Source organism: Medicago sativa, chromosome 4, assembly GCF_051527215.1.
Source record: "Medicago sativa cultivar Bolivia chromosome 4, Bolivia_mono, whole genome shotgun sequence".
In the NCBI taxonomy this organism is placed as follows: domain Eukaryota; kingdom Viridiplantae; phylum Streptophyta; class Magnoliopsida; order Fabales; family Fabaceae; genus Medicago; species Medicago sativa.
In genome coordinates this window covers 66,798,702-66,816,350 of record NC_140752.1, presented here as the reverse complement: position 1 = coordinate 66,816,350, position 17,649 = coordinate 66,798,702, and the positions used below count along the sequence as shown (strand labels likewise).

General features: G+C 29.9%; 1 long non-coding RNA gene across 1 annotated transcript; it reads right to left on the bottom strand.

The window, feature by feature from the left end:
- Positions 1 to 12,731: 12,731 nt before the first annotated feature.
- LOC146930945 (uncharacterized) lies at positions 12,732 to 14,627 on the bottom strand. Its single transcript, XR_015006535.1, has 2 exons — positions 13,868 to 14,627; positions 12,732 to 13,408 (listed from the first exon to the last, which is right to left on the bottom strand). It is a non-coding gene; the product is annotated as an uncharacterized LOC146930945 (long non-coding RNA).
- Between the last annotated feature and the right edge of the window lie 3,022 nt (positions 14,628 to 17,649).

The window sequence follows — 17,649 nt, the reverse complement described above, 5'->3', positions numbered from 1 at the left end:
ATGTAACTAAGCTTTTTTTTTTATTTATACAATAAGATCAAAGCAATATGGTAATATCTATAATATGATAATATCCACACAAATGTGGCTAATGGGGACAAATCATTTTTGTGTCGTGGGGTGGTGGCATTAAAATATCTATGCTATTTTATTTTATTTTATTTGAACGGGGAAATATCTATGTTATTTATTTGCTTTTGGTTTCTTAGATGTTTTCATTTTTCAAACATGTGCAAAATACATGACTTTTTCTACATATTCGACGTATCTTTCTATTCATTTTATTTCTAGTTTGTGCACACTTCAAACTAATATTTTAAAGAAAAAATTGGGAAATATCGAGTTTGATATTTAGTTTTTCTGAAATTATATCTTTCTCCCAATACAATATATTGAAGGAGTTAATTAGTTTTGTAACCGAAAAAAGACTAATGTAACCCATAAAAAATATTGAAGGAGTTGGTTGATTAGAAATTTATTTCTCATGGTAAAATAATTAATATATTTTCTAACTATAAAATAATTTATTATATTTTGCTTTCATGACATAGTGGAAATTAATTAAGGTTGTAGTTATCAATGGAATCAATGAAATGAGAGATGGAAGAGATGCAATGATAGTATCATTTTCAAGTACGGATGAAAGAGCAAGAATGAAGCTTAGAAAAATTAAGGAAGAGAAGAGGGATCAATGAAATAAAACTCAAGCATCATTCTATTTTTTAATACAAAAATAACTTGTATTATTTCATTCATCAAAAATAGTAGTAATACAATATGAAGTCATATTAAAGATTTGGTGACTAACTTACAACTTTGACGTTCAAAATAGATTATGAGTAACATAATTTGCTTTGACTAGATATGAAACTTATCTTAAAGTTTGAATAGTGTTATAACAAAGCTTTAAAAGTAGCTATAATGTTGTCAAATTTATAATGGTTATTAGTTCTATCAAAAATGAATTTCTTTTTTAAAGATCAAAAATGATTTTTATCACTAACTTACACTCTAGTTCAATATATACACTTTTGACAAACCCGATTGACCAAGCCAATAAATAACATTTCTTAGTCCCAACGCTATTCCTTCTGACGGAGGAGTACCTTCATACAACTTTGTTAATACTTTAATAAAATGGCCAAAAAAATCTTGAGAGACATACCAATTCCAAAGCACATTTGGTCACCAAACAGTGCTACATCAGTATTATACTTGACACAATACTAACTGCTAAATAAAAATAATAATTTAGGTGTCCTTAAAAAATGGTGCTATGTGCGGTGGCCCCTCCCGCTCATGCTCAAAGTCATTCCTAAAGATGAGTTTGGATTGAGGATTTAGGAGGGGAAGGGAGTGGAGAGATCACTTTTATTTTTTAAATTACAAACAATGTAAAATGTTTTTTTAAGATAAATTAAGTGTTTTTGATGTATTATATGATCATTTATCATGTTGTTAATTCAATTTTCTAAAAATTATTTTATAATGTTCGTAATTTAAAAAAGAAAAGTAAGTTTTTCCCTCCCTTCCCCTCTCCCTCAATCCAAACACACACCAAGTGTACTTTGTACAAGGGGTAAATTTGTTTGGGGGGTTTCTTTTCCCACCTTCCAAGCTTCTCGCAAGCCCTACAACATTTTCGATTATATAATCTGAAAGATGTAAAAATGTTCAAAAACCCTCCATTTTTTGGATATTAAAATCCAAAATAGGGTAAGCGAGAAGCCTAAAAGGTGGGAAAAGAACTTTCATTTGTTAAATACAAGAATTCTGCTCTTTACAGAACACTTTTTGCTCGCTCCCAAATGAAAATACCAAAACACCCTTGCGTGAGTTAAGTCACGCACATGTGGCAGGTGGAGTGAGTTAACTCACGCTGCTGTGGCCGGTGGTCTGAGCTGAAGAACACGTTTTTTGGACGGTGGTCAGCTAGTGAAAGGCATCTTTTACACGTTTTTTTTGACTCATTTACACGTTTTTTGACTCACATTATGTGTAGATACAACCTAGGCGTCCATTTCCCCTATAAATACCCTTTCAACCTTCACCATTTCTCAAATTCTCTCCTCCTCTTCCTTCTACAACAACAATGTTGTTTTTACATCCTTGGTCTTTCATAGAAAGAGGCCTCTTTGAAAATTTGAAAATTTCAAGAGGTTTCATTGAATTGGAGACAAGAGGTGATCAATCTTCGTGGGGTAAAATGACGTCATTTCGTGGGTTTTTTTTTTTTTAAACCCAAGTGGAGGTTAAACAACAAGAGTGCAAAGGTGAGGCAACAAGCAGCAGACCTCATTTCGAGAATTGTTGTTGTCAAGAAGCAGTGCCATGAGGAACAACTGATGGGTCATCTTGGTGTTGTCTTGTATGAGTATCTTGGAGAAGAGTATCCGGAAGTTCTAGGTTCAATTTTGGGTGCTCTCAAGTCGATTGTTAATGTTATTGGTATGATGAAGATGACTCCACTCATTAAGGATTTGTTGAATTCATAGCCTAAGATTCTTTTTATATCATTTTCTGGTGGTTTTTTTTAACTCAGATTTAGTTTTACCCCATTGTACCATTGTAAATGTATCATTATATTAATAAAATGAGATTTTATATCTATTACTTGTGTTCCTTTATTTTTCCTTATATTTGCATTTATTTTAAGATTGCATATTGAATAAATATATTCGAATAAAAATTGTGTATTCAAGAATAAATTAATTCGAAAAAAGACTAATTAAACTCAACGTGAATTCGAATAAAAATTGTGTATTAAAGAATAAATAAATTCGAATAAAGACTAAATAAACTCAGCGTGAATTCGAATAAAAATTGCGTATTAAAGAATAAATAAATTTGAATAAAGACTAAATAAATTCAGCGTGAATTCGAATAAAAATCACATTACATTGTGTTATCAACATTACATTACATTATAATGAAAGTTTTCGGATTATACAATCCGAAAACTTCCGCAACTTTCCCGCTTTTTTTAAAATGCATGTTTTTTGGAATATATAATTTGAAACACGTTAAAATAATTCGGATTATATACTCTGAACGAACATACGCCCTACTTTTGACACTGATGCAAAGCTTGCATGATAGCCTTCAGGTTTTTTATGATTTCAGATTTTATAATCCAAAACAAGTTCGGAATATAAAATATGAACCAAGGGTAAAATTGGAAAAAAAATGCAGGGCGCGTGAGAGTGGTATAGGGTGGGAAAAGTAATAGTCATAGAGTATTTGTGGCAATTTTATAGGAAATTTTTTTCTGCCCTTTTTTGAAAACAAAAATCCAAAACTACCCTAGTTGAAAAAAAAATTCGAAATCTACCTTACTTTTTGCCAACTCACCCCCACCTCTCAATTCTCTCTTGAGACATAGTAAAATTCTGATTTTTTTTTTCTTGAGACATAGTAAACTATATGATTTTTTATTTTTTTTTATTTTAAATGGATCACAAAACCCTCTTGCGACCTAGTTTAACAATTGTGTATGATTTATTTAATATTTAAAATTGATAACTTTAATTTATACTTAACCATGGTGAATCATTGGCATCATTATGCGGCAATAATCAGTAATGTGCAGGATTTATTACAAAGGAGCTGGCGCGTCCAGTTAAAGCATTCTGTGAGGGAGGCGAACTCGTCTGCTGATTTCATGACTACACTAGGAGCTACAAGTACTGAGATTTGGCGTGAGTTTCTAGATCCACTAGAGGGCTTGCTTCCTCAACTACAGGCTGATGCTCGTCGAGAGATGTATCACAGAGATTAGTTTTTAGCTATTTTTTTTTCTTTCTTCTTTTCTTTTTGTTAGCCTCCTTTCCCAAAAAAAATACTTAATGATATGTTAATTACATTTTTATTATTTCTTTAATTAAGAATTTTAATACTTAAATTTTTAAATTAAAAGTAAAATTCTCAATTGTAGAGTAAATTCAAAATTAAATGTTTCATTAGAAGTATCCAAATTTTATCTTTAATATGAACAATATTTTATCCTTTCAAAAAAAAAAAGAACAATATTTTATAGATTTTCTTTACCTATCGATTGAATTTTAGATTACTAGAGTCTCTTTCACTTTAGAATTGAAAGGGATAACACTAAACCTCAAATTTCTATCGAACTTTAAAAAGTTAAAATCTCAGCACTTTAATATGCAAAATAATCAAAAAAAAATTATATATAAATGTTGTTTAGGAAAAAAAATAGAAAAAATTAATATATTTTTAAAATATTGCGACACTCCAAACCCTAATTTGAAATATAAAACAAAATATACTACCTTTAAGTGAAAATATGCAGTAGTTTCATAATTTCTTTTCAAACATAAGGTAGAGAATGTGACGTTCTATACATCTCTCACTAACACACAAAAATCGGAGTTTCATAATTTGTTTTCAAACATAAGGTAGAGAATGTGACGTTCTATACATCTCTCACTAACACACAAAAATCGGAGATATACAAGATTTATCAAAATAACATCATTTATTGATAAATCATTTCTAAAACTCACAAGTAATACTTTATAAGATAAACATTAATTTTATTTCTGATAAATGATTATACAAAATATAATTCAGTTTAATACTTTATAAGATAAACATTACTTTCCACTCAATATCATTAATCAAGTGGCACTCTTGTGAAGTGAAGTTGTTGAAGTTACACACAAGTGCGATGATGTAAATGCGGTGTTGGAGATATAAATGTGATGTTGAGTCGTTGACGAAGAGAGCGAGAGTTGTAAAATCTCTGAGAGCGTGATTGAGACTACACGTGGTATGAGTGGCCATGGTGAGAAATAGAAGGTTCGGTGCTAAAAAACAAATTTGTTAAGGAGGTTAACTTTGGTGGTGAGTCGTCGAGGGACTAAGAGTTGTAGATCTTCGGGAGCGACTGCCGCTTAACTATTCGTGACTGAGATTACACGCGGTGATAGTCGCCATGATGAGAAATATAGGCTAATGTGCTTTTACTTTCGTCGTAAATGGAATCTGTTAAGGAGGTTACCTGAGGTGGTGACTGGCTGATGGATGATGGGGAAGAATAAAAAGAAGTCCAACTAGAATCACAATGGGTTTATGCTTTAGTCACACAACCAATCTCCGCTGATTTAATTCGTTGATATTTTTTGTGGTGCAATGAGTTCGCTTTGTCTCTTTCACCGAAGGTGGTCCTGAGCATTGTCTAGATGAGAGAATGTCGAGAGTAGAGCTTTCAAAACGGGCCGGTCCATATGGGCCGGCCCATTTAGCCCGATTAATTATAGGGCTTGGGCCTTAAATATTGAGCCCGAATTTTAATAGGGTTTTTTAACCCGGCCCTAAAAAGTCCGGTACCCGTTAGGGCTAGCCCGAACGGGCAGCGGGTAGCCCGTTAGCCCGTATAACAAAAAAAAATCATATAACTTATATATATATTTCAAATAATTCCTTACTTAGTTGATTATCAAAGTAAAAAATAAAAGTGAAAATTTAATGAATTAACACAAATATAACTGTAATATAAAATTATATTTACTCGTTTCGTTATTTATAATTTTAAAGATCGAATATATAAATATCTATAACCATAACGTATCTAATTTATTTAAAATTGCTTTCCTCGCTATTTTAGTTTACGACGTTTGTACGAAAATGTTCACAATTTATTTTTGTTCTAGGCATTATTTAAACATATTAAAAATATTATTTATAAAAAATTTATTGGGAGTATTTTATAGTACTTTTTATTTAAAAAAAAATGTAATTTTTAATACGGGCCGGCCCTTGTAGGGCTCGGGTCGGGTAGTATATTTCAAGCCCGTTTTTCAACCGGGTTTTTGTCCCGACCCAATAAAGAATGAAGCCTGTTAGGGTCGGGCCGCCCGTTTTTACAACTCTAGTCCAGCCTTTTTTTTTAATAGCAAATATCTATATATATATATATATATATATATAAGGGGAAACTGTACAAGATACACCAAAGGAGCCGTTCACAAAATACCCCAAGAACGACCCCTTGCACAACAAAAGAATGTCGAAAGCCTATATTTAAGGGAGAACTAAGCTTTTTTTAGTAAACTATATATAAAGAAAATGAGAGATTTTGGGCTGACTTTTTCATCATCCCAATTATACCCTTAAACAACTTTTTCTATAATAATGAATGTTGTTGGTGTCATTAAAAAGATAAGAATTTATACTATATTTTTTTCTTATATTGTTGGTGTCATTGAAATAGATAATGTTGGTTAGTTTGGTTTGTTATAACTTGAAAATAAGAAACATTTATATTTATACTTTTAATCAAAATTTCATAAAAAACAATGTTCATAATTTTCAAACATTAGCGCAATAAAAATAGTTGAAAGACAGACACATGAGTTCTCATCTTTTCGGTAGTATATGTATAAATATTTAGAGAGGCTCCTTAAAAAAATTAGAGGGGGCTTAATTTTTTTTATTATTATGTGTAACTATTTACAAAATTGTGCGTTTTCACAATTGTCTTACTTTTATGCATGTGTTCACAAATAAAAATATAAAAGAATATATGAAGAGAAATGAGAGGTGAAATAAATAGTTAATGTTGATGAAGTTTCTCATTTAAGCTCAAAGTGGTAACAAATGAAATTCATAATGTCTCCAAAAAATTATGTGGTAACAAATGAAATTCATAATGTCTCCAAAAAATTATGAAACGTTACAAAATTTTATGCAATTATTTAAAAATATATAGTTTTTGATAGATAATAGAGGTATAATATATAACTTAATGGTGTTTAGAATTTAATATTGTATTTCTAATATATATATATATAATATTTATTCCCACATAATATGCATGATTTTAAGAGTAATATTTAATACATGAAGAATGAGAGTTCACGTATTTTTTTACAAGATATATTGGTGGTGTCAGTTGGTAACTTTTTTGGCGGTTGATATGCATGACTCTAAGAGTCATTTTTATTACATGAGAATAATGGATAATTGATTGTGTTTGATTTATCTAATATTTAAAATTGATTATTTTAATTCAAACTTAATGATATGATAATTTAAATATATAAGTTGTGATTTAAAGATGAGTACAACAATATTAATTGACTTAAACAATAAGTCTTCGTAAGCTTAGCTCAGTTGGTGGAGACAAAAAAAAACCGGCTTAAACAATAAACATATCAATAAATAAAAAAGTTGCCTTGGGTTGCGTAAGGAAATGTTAAGCATTTTTTTCCAGAGGAAAAAATTTTAAGCTTTAACATTAATTTGATTATCCTTAAAAAAAAAAAAAAACATTAATTTGGTTAGACTTATATCTCCTGAGTAAATAAAACAGACCAAATTTATTCATTTGATGAGAACGTTTAAGCTGGATTTAGAGGAGAACGCTTAAGCTGGATTTATATTATTTATGGCTTAGAGTTAATTTTTTAAGGTAAATTTTGGAATATCGTCGTATAAGCTAAGCATTGATATTTTGACTAACTTCAAAGTAAATAAAACTGACCAAACATTAATTCAGAGGATGGATATATTTTTTTATCTTCGGTATTTTTATTTTTTTTTGAAAGAATCTTCGGTATTTGAATGTGTTTAAGTTGGATTTGTGTTATCTTACTTACTAAAACTTGTCAGGTCAAGCTGATCCTAACCCTAACCCTAAAGCCAGCATTTTTAAAGCATTTATGTCGACGCTTGACCTCCTCACCTTTAATAAACGCCATAAAGTCATTTCATTACAAGTTGTAGTAACTATCATTTATAACACGATTGCATATTATTTTAATTTTTGAAATAGAATAACACACGATTATTGTATTAATTGCCATCCCAAATTAGCCCCGTGAATTACGTACAAAATTGTCTAATGGAAATAAAATAAGACACGATCAATTTTAGGGGGTATATTCGATTGGGATTTTAAAGGACTATTTTGATAGAAAAAATCTTGAAGATTTTAAAAGACTTTGTTGGATTGTATTGACTTTGTGAGATTTTAAAAGACAATTTTTAAAAGACTTTTTACAATCAAGATTTTTGATGCAAGATTTTAATGGATTTATTAAGATTTTAAAGGACTTTATGGATTTTCAAGATTTTAAAGAGGTCAATGAATTTAAAGATATATTATATTATACGGTATAGTATTATTAGACATTTTTCTTTTTTTTTTAACAAAAGTATTATTAGACATATACATCAATTCACTACCAAAAAGACATATTCTTCAAAAAAAAACTGCCAAAAAGACACATACATCAATTGCCAAAAAAACTATAATAAAAACAATTGTAAAAATAAAGTACAGTAGTCATAAATCAAACAATATAATAATAAACGTATAGACTTTCTTAAAAAAAAAACGTATAGACTTTATTTTTAAATATAATTGAATCAATGAACGTATAGACTTTCTTAAAAAAAAAAATGAACGTGTAGACTGTTAGAGGTATAGTGCAGCAAGTTGATTGATTATAATAATTTGATACATAATTAGACGGATAAATTCTGTTAAGAAAATTGCAAGTTACAGTTATGAAGATTTCGAGGATCATGTTTGGCAAAAAAAAAAAAAAATATGCACTTGTCATGGCAGAACAGAAAAGAGTCTGGGAGAGTATCACAAAATCTCAAAAGTTTGTGTGAGATTGTTGGATGAGTCTACTTTAACTAAAAAGTCTCACACAATCTATTTCACAAATGAATCCATTAAAATCTCTCTAATTTTCAATACCAAGAGACATTTTATAAGTTCATAGAAATCTCAATTGAATACCAGCGGATTTCGTTGTATTTAAAAAAAATCTTGATTGTCTTGATTGAATACCACAAGATTTATTTAGATTTTATAAAAGTCTTGATTGAATACCACCAAACTTTTTTATCATAAAAAAGTCTTTTAAAATCCTTTGAAATCACAATCCAATACACCCCCCCTTATATTGATTAGCATTAAAACCACACGGTTGAAAATTTCTTTTAAAAACAAAAGAGACCACACTGTTGCATATTAAAAAAACAGCACCTTTTGCATATTAAAAGAAAACCATACGGTTTGCATAATGGAGATTGTATAATGGAAATAAAATAAGACACAATCAATTGTATATTGATTAGCATTAAAACCACACGGTTGAAAATTTCTTTTAAAAACAAAAGAGGCCACACGGTTGCATATTAAAAAAAACGGCACATTTAGCATATTAAAAGAAAACCACACGGTTTGCATAATGAAGATTGTATAATGGAAATAAAATAAGACACAATCAATTGTATATTGATTAACATTAAAACCACACGCTTGAAGGACAAGTCATATCCGGCTCTAACATAGGTGATAAAGTTTTTATTCCAAGAATATCTTTGATACCGTCTGATACTAGAATTCCTTTCAAGTTTCAACGAAAGGAAATTTTTGCTTATCGTTTCTTTTGCAATGACTATAAACAAAAGCCAAGGTCAATCTTTGAAACATGTTGGCGTATATTTGCCATCGTCTATCTTCTCTCATGGTCAATTGTATGTGGCTTTGTCAAAGGTTACTTCAAGAGAAGGTTTGAAGATATTAATATTTGATGATGATGGAGAAGACACTGATGTAACTTCTAACGTAGTTTATCACGAAGTTTTTCGCAATGTATTCTAAATTGTGTACTTGGAAGGATTGACCGAAATTAAACTTCTTCGTTGTTAATTATTTATGCCTGACAATTTTCCCTAGGTTGTGTACTTTCTATTATTTAACAGAATTAAAGTTCTTTTATTCCTATGATTCATGGCTTGGAATGTATCATAAATTTTGTACTCTCAATGTTTTACGACTTATTGTTATAATTATTATTTTACGACTTATTGTTATAATTATTATGACTTATTCTGCTATGGTATAATATTGACTTAGGTAACATTGTGAGTTTCTACATGAAAATAAGACCCATGCGTCAGCACGGGTCATGGTTCTAGTGTTTGTCTTAATCTTCTAAGACTGATTTTATGAATTAACGGTCTTGAACTAGTCTTTTAAGACGGTTTCGGTAAACTAGATTTGAAGCATCTAGATTGAATTTGGCTAGCCATGTTTAATCTAGACTTAGACTATAAATTATAAGGGAAAATATATCTTATGGATTGATAGTTCAACTAATTTAAGATAAGAGATAAGGAGTTTAAACGTTGAAGTCCTGGTTTTAAACTCAAACAAAGGAGAAAAATTATTCTAACAATTAACTACTAATATTTGTCATTAAAAAAAATTATCTCAAAGCATAAATTGGCAAAATAGTACAGTTCAATCCTCTGTATTATTTTTAACAATAAAAGTAATTTTTAAAGGAATAAAAGTACCAAGGAAAAAGTACCATTTATTACTTATATAAAAGTACCATTTTTTTTTAAGGAAAAAGTACCATTTATTACTTATATATAGTAGACATTTGCACTAGATTTTCATAATTTTTTGTCTATTACACATTTGCATTAAATTTTCAATCCTTTGTATTTTATTATTTTTTTTGTCTATTATACATAGAAACAAAAACACACATTCACACAATTCGCCGTAGGTCTCATTTATCATCGGGTGACCCCTTAGCTAGTTTATCAAACAAATTTTATGGTTGTTCAACAAGTTCCTCAAAGTTGCTCATCTCATTGAGTAGTAACTTCCGATAAATATTTTTTAGCATAAAATAGTGATCGGGTCTTAACTTTCGACACTTGTTTTCCCGAATTTTTGAATAATTCAAGGGGTCTATTAAGCAATCATCAACAAATTTACCGCTTGCACAAAAGAACGCCCAGTTCCCTTAAGTTGATGGTAAATTGGTAATCAACATCATAGCTATTGTGAAGATAATTGTGATGGCCTTAGTCCTTTAAAAATCCTTCAAATTGATCTACTGTGTTTATGCATAATGATTTATGAAACATAGAGGATTGGAGAAGTTTTTCCACGTAGGAAAGTTCCTCCATATGTTGGAGTAGGAAAGTTCCTCCTTGATGGTTTTTGCCATAAAATATATGTTCCATAAATCAATATTCATACACACACAATAGATCAATTATAAGGGTTTTTAAAGGTCTAAGGTCATCGCAATTATCTTCACAATAACTATGATAACTCTGATGTTGATTACCAATTTACCATCAATTTAAGGGAACTTGGTGTTCTCGGGGCCGGTTTAAAGATTTTTGATGTCCGGGGTCAATCAATAAAGTTGTATCCTATTAGTTATTCAAATGTATTTGTTATTGCATTTTTTGTTGCAAAAGACTCATTCATAATTAAGGTTCTCTAAAAATATTTTTTCAATAGAATTGATCAAATTGAGTTCAAAATAATTACACCTATATAGTACTAACTACTAAGTAAAAATAATAATTTTGGCGCCCCTACAAAAATGGTGCCCTGGGCGGTGGCTCCTTCTGTCCACACTCAAAGCCACCTCTAAGTGTTCTTTTGTACAAAGGGGTAAATTTGTTTGGGGAGTTTATTTTCCCATCCTCCAAACTTCTCGCATGCCCTACGACATTTCAGATTATATAATCTGAAAGGTGGTAAAAATGTTCAAAAATCCTCCATTTTTTGGATATTAAAATCCAAAATAGGGTGCACGAGAAACTTAGAAGGTTGGAAAAGAACTTTCATTTGTTTGATACAACTAGCTAGGGCCAGCCCAATGATAAATGAGGCCTACAACAAATTCTGTTAAGAGCGTTTCTTTTCCCACTCTCCTCACACATCTCCCGCGCCCTCCAAAATTCTCTAAGTACCCTCGTTCTCGTTCGGATTATATAATCAAAATGAAGACCACAACCAAAGGAACAGTACATAAGCCCTTCAACAACTTCATCCTTGTCTTCACTCATCTTCAAGTTCGTGTGACTCAAATGCCTTATTGTTCTCATCATTAATTTTCTTTAGCAAATAAATATATTATAACTTCTTTTGCTCGGATGTTCATTTCTTCCTCAAACCAAACAAAATGTCTACACTCTTTTTTGCAAGTTTGTGAGAAATCAATGTTGTATATTTTATGATGCAGCTAATCTATACAAACTAAATGGAAAATGACTTTGGTACTGCAATAACACCTTCTTCTTTCCATCTCCTACCCTTGCTACTACCCACCAAAATTATTACAGTAAGCATTTAAAACACACAGTCTATAAAATAGATAATGACATGTATGCCTTACATCTATCATGTTCATGTCACTAGCTCTTAACTAAAACAAGTAAAAAGGGTTCCTGGTAGCCTTTAATTTTCTAACCAATAGGTCATTTTCCTGATCACCAATATAGTATCAAATATTTCCATTATGTGGTATACATGTGCAGCTGGTACCTACCATATACATCAGAAGCAAGTATTCGACAAATGGAAAATTCGCACATGAGTAAAAAATAAAGCTACTTAAAATTGTTGTTGAGTTAAGAGATGTATTTGCTTCTTTCTGCTTGATGCATGATGATGTATGAAATAATGCATTTTAGGTAAGAGTCTCATAACATTGAACATTTTTATTTTTATTTACTTGATGTTGGACTCCTAACATAATTCCTTTCTCATCATGATTTAAGTCAATTGTCTCAACAGTTTTTTAGATATCACCATTCACAACTAAAATTAAAGATGTACCAGAACCCTAGCTTTTTTTAGCTGATCAATTAAGATATCATCCATATATTTACTTAGTTGTGTAAGGAGGTTATTTCATGATACAGTGTACTTCTGAGTGGTAAAATATACTTGATGTATATGTAATAAGTTCCTTCCTTCAAAACCAAAATCCAGATACATTGTAGGTTTCATAATTACATACCTGAGTTTTCATATTATGCTTACACTTAACAATAGATTGAAATTTATTGTTACATCAAACACTAGTAAAGAATTGGGGAAATCAAACCATGACCTATATATGTTATGTCTTCTAGGTTGCAGCTAATTGAAAGCTATGTGGAATCTTACCCAAAAGGACAAACTAAAGAGAGTGAAGTTGGAACTGATACAACTACAACAACCGGATATGATATCATATATTGATTTATGAAGATATGATGGTTCATGTGCTAGTATTTATTGTCAGAAACCTGCATATCATGACAATGATGACATCAATTCATTATCCATATGTATGAGATTCTTCCAAGGAAAATAAAGTTCAATGCAAAAAATTATTCACATGATTGTCTCATGATGCATAGCATATATATAAAGGAATGGTCCAAATTCCAAATCCAAAGGAAAAAGGTTGCAGTACTCATATATATACTAGCAAGATATATGAGGAAACTAAGTACGTTGAGATATTGGGAATCTACCATGACTTCAGCAATGGAATTGTTATTTTGTCCCATTTTCATATTCATTCTTCCTCAGATCAATCTATAAGTAGATGCAAATCACCTTGTAATATGAAGAACAATCATCAATTTTTTTTTTTTTTTTTTTTTGAAGAATCAATTATTTAATTATTTATTTGCAGTAATTAACAGTGATATACTAAATTAGTACATGTATAATGTAATTAAGTCAATTAAACTAATAACAAACAAAGAGAATTACCATGTTAATTAAGCCCAAAATGTCATGGGAAAACTGAATGAAATTCAAGATATGACTCTATTCTCTCTGAATCTCTTAATAATTCCTGATTAATTTTAGATCTTTGAAAAAAATAAAAGAGGAAAGAAAGGACCTTACAAGTTAAAAGAATTCAGTGAATCTTAAAAAAACAAGACATCATGAACAACCCTATAGTTTCTTAACTATTATCTTCTCACCACAAAGAAATAGAAAGGGCTAGAAAAAAACATTAAAAAAAAAAATCCCCATTTGACATATAGATTTAATGCAGACATATACATGATAAAAAAGAAGCACTGCTAGAATCAGATCTTAGTTGTTCAGGAATTAATGCATTGCACCGTGCAATAAACATTCAATTTCTTCATCTACTAGAAGCTGCCACTCCAATTTCTTCATCTACTTTACAAACTATTCAATTTGACTCACATAGCTGCAGCATAAATAGCAGAATAAATAAATAATCATAAATATCTTAATTATATCCTTGTTAAATTTTCCCAAGAAATTAAGAGAAATAAAGCCCTCAAAAAAATAGTGAATCAATATTACTCATCTTATGGTATATATTTTCCACACAGGCAAAGAATTATCAAGAAAAATCTATAAAAATATAGGGCATAGAATTAAATAGAAGCAGAAAACAAAAACAACAAAAGAAGGGTATATACATGCAGCCAACAACTAGGTGAAACTGCCACCATGATCTGATCTTTCACCTACAAAGGAGGTCAGTTAAGATCATGCTGGCAGCTTCAACTTGGTATGGTGCATGATGGAAAACAATAAGTAAAAAGAAATTAAGCTTCTGAAGATGAGATTTGAATATTAAGTGATGCTAGCTGCTTCTGCTAGTTGGCTAGGGTTTGGAATTTGGATGAAGAAGAGATTAACAAGAGCAGCTATTATATATAGCAGAGTTGAGGGAAAGAAAACACTATGGAAAAAATTGAGTTAATAATTTCTTTTTTATTTCTCTTCAAAAAAATTTAACTTTTAATATTTTTATTAACTTTTAATATTTGTTTTCTATAAGTGATGGAATATTAAGCCAGTGTATAAAGCCATGAGATAAATTATTAAAAAGAAAACAAATCAAAAGTAGTAAAGTGGTCCCTATATTGAGATGCAAATTGAATATTGTCACGCCAACACCATAACCATGCAGTTTAGAGACAAGGATAGCAACGATTTTTCTATGTATATTACAAAGACCATTAATAGCTTTTGAGATAGATACAAAGGAAGTGGGGAACCCTTTTTTTTCATTATGTCTCTTTATGTGTAGTTTTCAAAAATATTTTAATTTTTATTTAAGACGGGTTAACCTATAAAAATTATGGTAACTCTATCACAACTAAAATTTTGACTGTATTAGTGGCATTTTTACACATTTTCCACTTTATAAAGATATGCAAGATAATTGCAATAAGCAAAAATAAATATATGATATATAAGAGAAACAATAGCCTATTTTCTCTCCCTCCCTCAAAACAAACCAACTCTTAGAAATGATTTTAATGTGCTCTAAAATATATATGAGCCAAATTTAAAGGAAAAGAGTGCATGTGTATACGAGGGGACCATTTGCATGGCTACAGAGGAAGTGCATTACTTCATACATCATCAAGCATCAAGAAGAAAAAAGAAAGAAGAAAAAGCATCTCTTAACTCAATAACAATTTTAAGTAGCTTTATTTTTTACTCTTGCGAATTTTCCATTTGTCGAATACTTGTTTCTGATGTATAAGGTATGTGCCAGCTGCACTTGTATACCACATAATGGAAACATTTCATACTATTGGTGATTAGGAAAATGACTTATTAGTTAGAAAATTAAATGCTATCTGGAACCCTTTTTACTTGTTTTAGTTAGAGCTAGTGACATGATAGATGTAAAGCATGTATGTCACTATCTATTTTATAGATTGTATTTTAAATGCTTACTATAAATTATTTTAGTGGGTAGTAGTAATGGTTGGAGAAAGAAGATGTCATTGCAGTTTGTAAGAAGTCATTTTTCATTTGGCTTGTATAGACTAACTGCATCATAAAATATATCAAATTGATTCTCACAAATTTGCGAATAATTGAATATATTGGTCTACTAGATAGATGAAAGTTCGTTATGATTCAATAATTTTAACGTGGAAAAGTCACGATGACTTTGTGTCTATCTCTCTTATATTACTCTGACTCTCATTTTGTTTATTATTGATCTCTTTCATTTTTCTCTCTCATAAAACACATAAATTTATATTAAATTATCATTGTGACCTTTCCGCCTTAATTAAGTCATTGAATCTCAATGCAAGAAAGTGATGAAATAAAACCATACATTTGATCTCTCCATGTTCCCTTTCATTTCTAATCAAGTTAAATTTTGGTATTGTTAAAAAAAATCAATTTTATATTGTTTTTTTTTTAAACTTGATATTCGGTTTAAGAATCGGTTAATTTGGGAGATCAATTTCATCATATATGGACTTATCCAACTGAAACTTGATATTCGGTTTAAGGATCAATTAATTTGGAAGATCAATTTCATCATATATGGACTTATCCAATAAAAGAATCGTTATCACATCGAATTTGAACCTGAGACCTAAACATACATTCCTAAATCTCAAGCCTTTGCTCCACCGAGCTAACCACTAAGACCTAATTGTAAGAATAATTTTAATTAATTTAAAATTATGATAACTGAGTGTACATATTTACAATTATACATAGTTCATATTTACAATTTTAATTAATTTAAAACTATGATAACTCATGTGAAAGAGTGAGTGTACGTTTACAATGATACATAATTCATATTTATAGAACATAAGTTTTGAAACTTACAAGCATATTAAGGATCTTACGTAATGCATCATAAACATAAGAATTAAGGTCATGTCTCCAATTATTGACTCATGAAATATATGAAAAGACTTGGGAAGTAAACATCCACCAAAATATTCATAACACCTCCATCGGACATTCATAAACGATATGATTCGTTAAAATCTTACTATAAAAAAATTCAATGGTGAGATTTGTGTGTTTGAATTGCCTCGTTTAAAAGAAAATCTTTGAATTTAGTTTGAAAAAGTTTTCAAAAACTATATAGTAAGACCTTTTTTGAAAACTCAAGATCTACAAGAATGCTTTGAACAAAAACGAAGGAAAAGGAGAAATTTCTTCTGACGTTAAGAAGAAAAAAAATTGAACATAGAGAGTATTGGTAAAACTAACGTCATAGAGAAATTTCTTTTTGTTGAGCATGAATTTTGCTCCAAAATACCTAATACAAGAATTACTGGGTTAATACTTAATGCATTGTCATACTGATTCTTCATGTGAAATTAAATTTTTAGCCACATCAAACTTTATAAAGATCATACGATTCACGTCACCGTTTTATAACCAGAAGCACGAGATCAAAAGATACCTTACTCTAAAATAGATGGACCTTTATTTTATTTTTTTTGAAGAAAAATAGATGGACCTTGTTATTATATAACAAAAGCAAGTAACAAGAGTGCATAATTGTTCCACCAGAAGAAGAGATCAGATGATCATTTAGCAACTTAGCAAATATTGTATCCACACACTTCAGATGATAAATTAATTGTTCGTAATTATTTTCACGATGAGACAATTATATCTGAGACGACAAATATCATGTTTTTTGTACTAGTTGCTCAAAAGCTTTGATTAGCGTGGAAAATTTGTAGAAAGATTTTGTATATCTATATGTTATACTCTTCTCTGAACTTGCACTAAATACGGTATTATCCTCATAGAATCATTGCAATAACCTTTTCTTGAAGAAAAATCATGATCTCATATGTGTGTTTAATCGTATGTCAACCACATTCTCGACTTCCATCATGTATAGTACTGAATAACATGCATATTCAATGTAATGTATGTTTCACTTCATTCTAATATCTCTGTGTGGGTGAAGAGCGACAGCATATAATATATCAAACTATGTGCAATTAGCTAGGTACATTATTATGTCTTCAATTGAATTAAAATATGGTACTCTAACCAATTAGCTCTTCATCTTT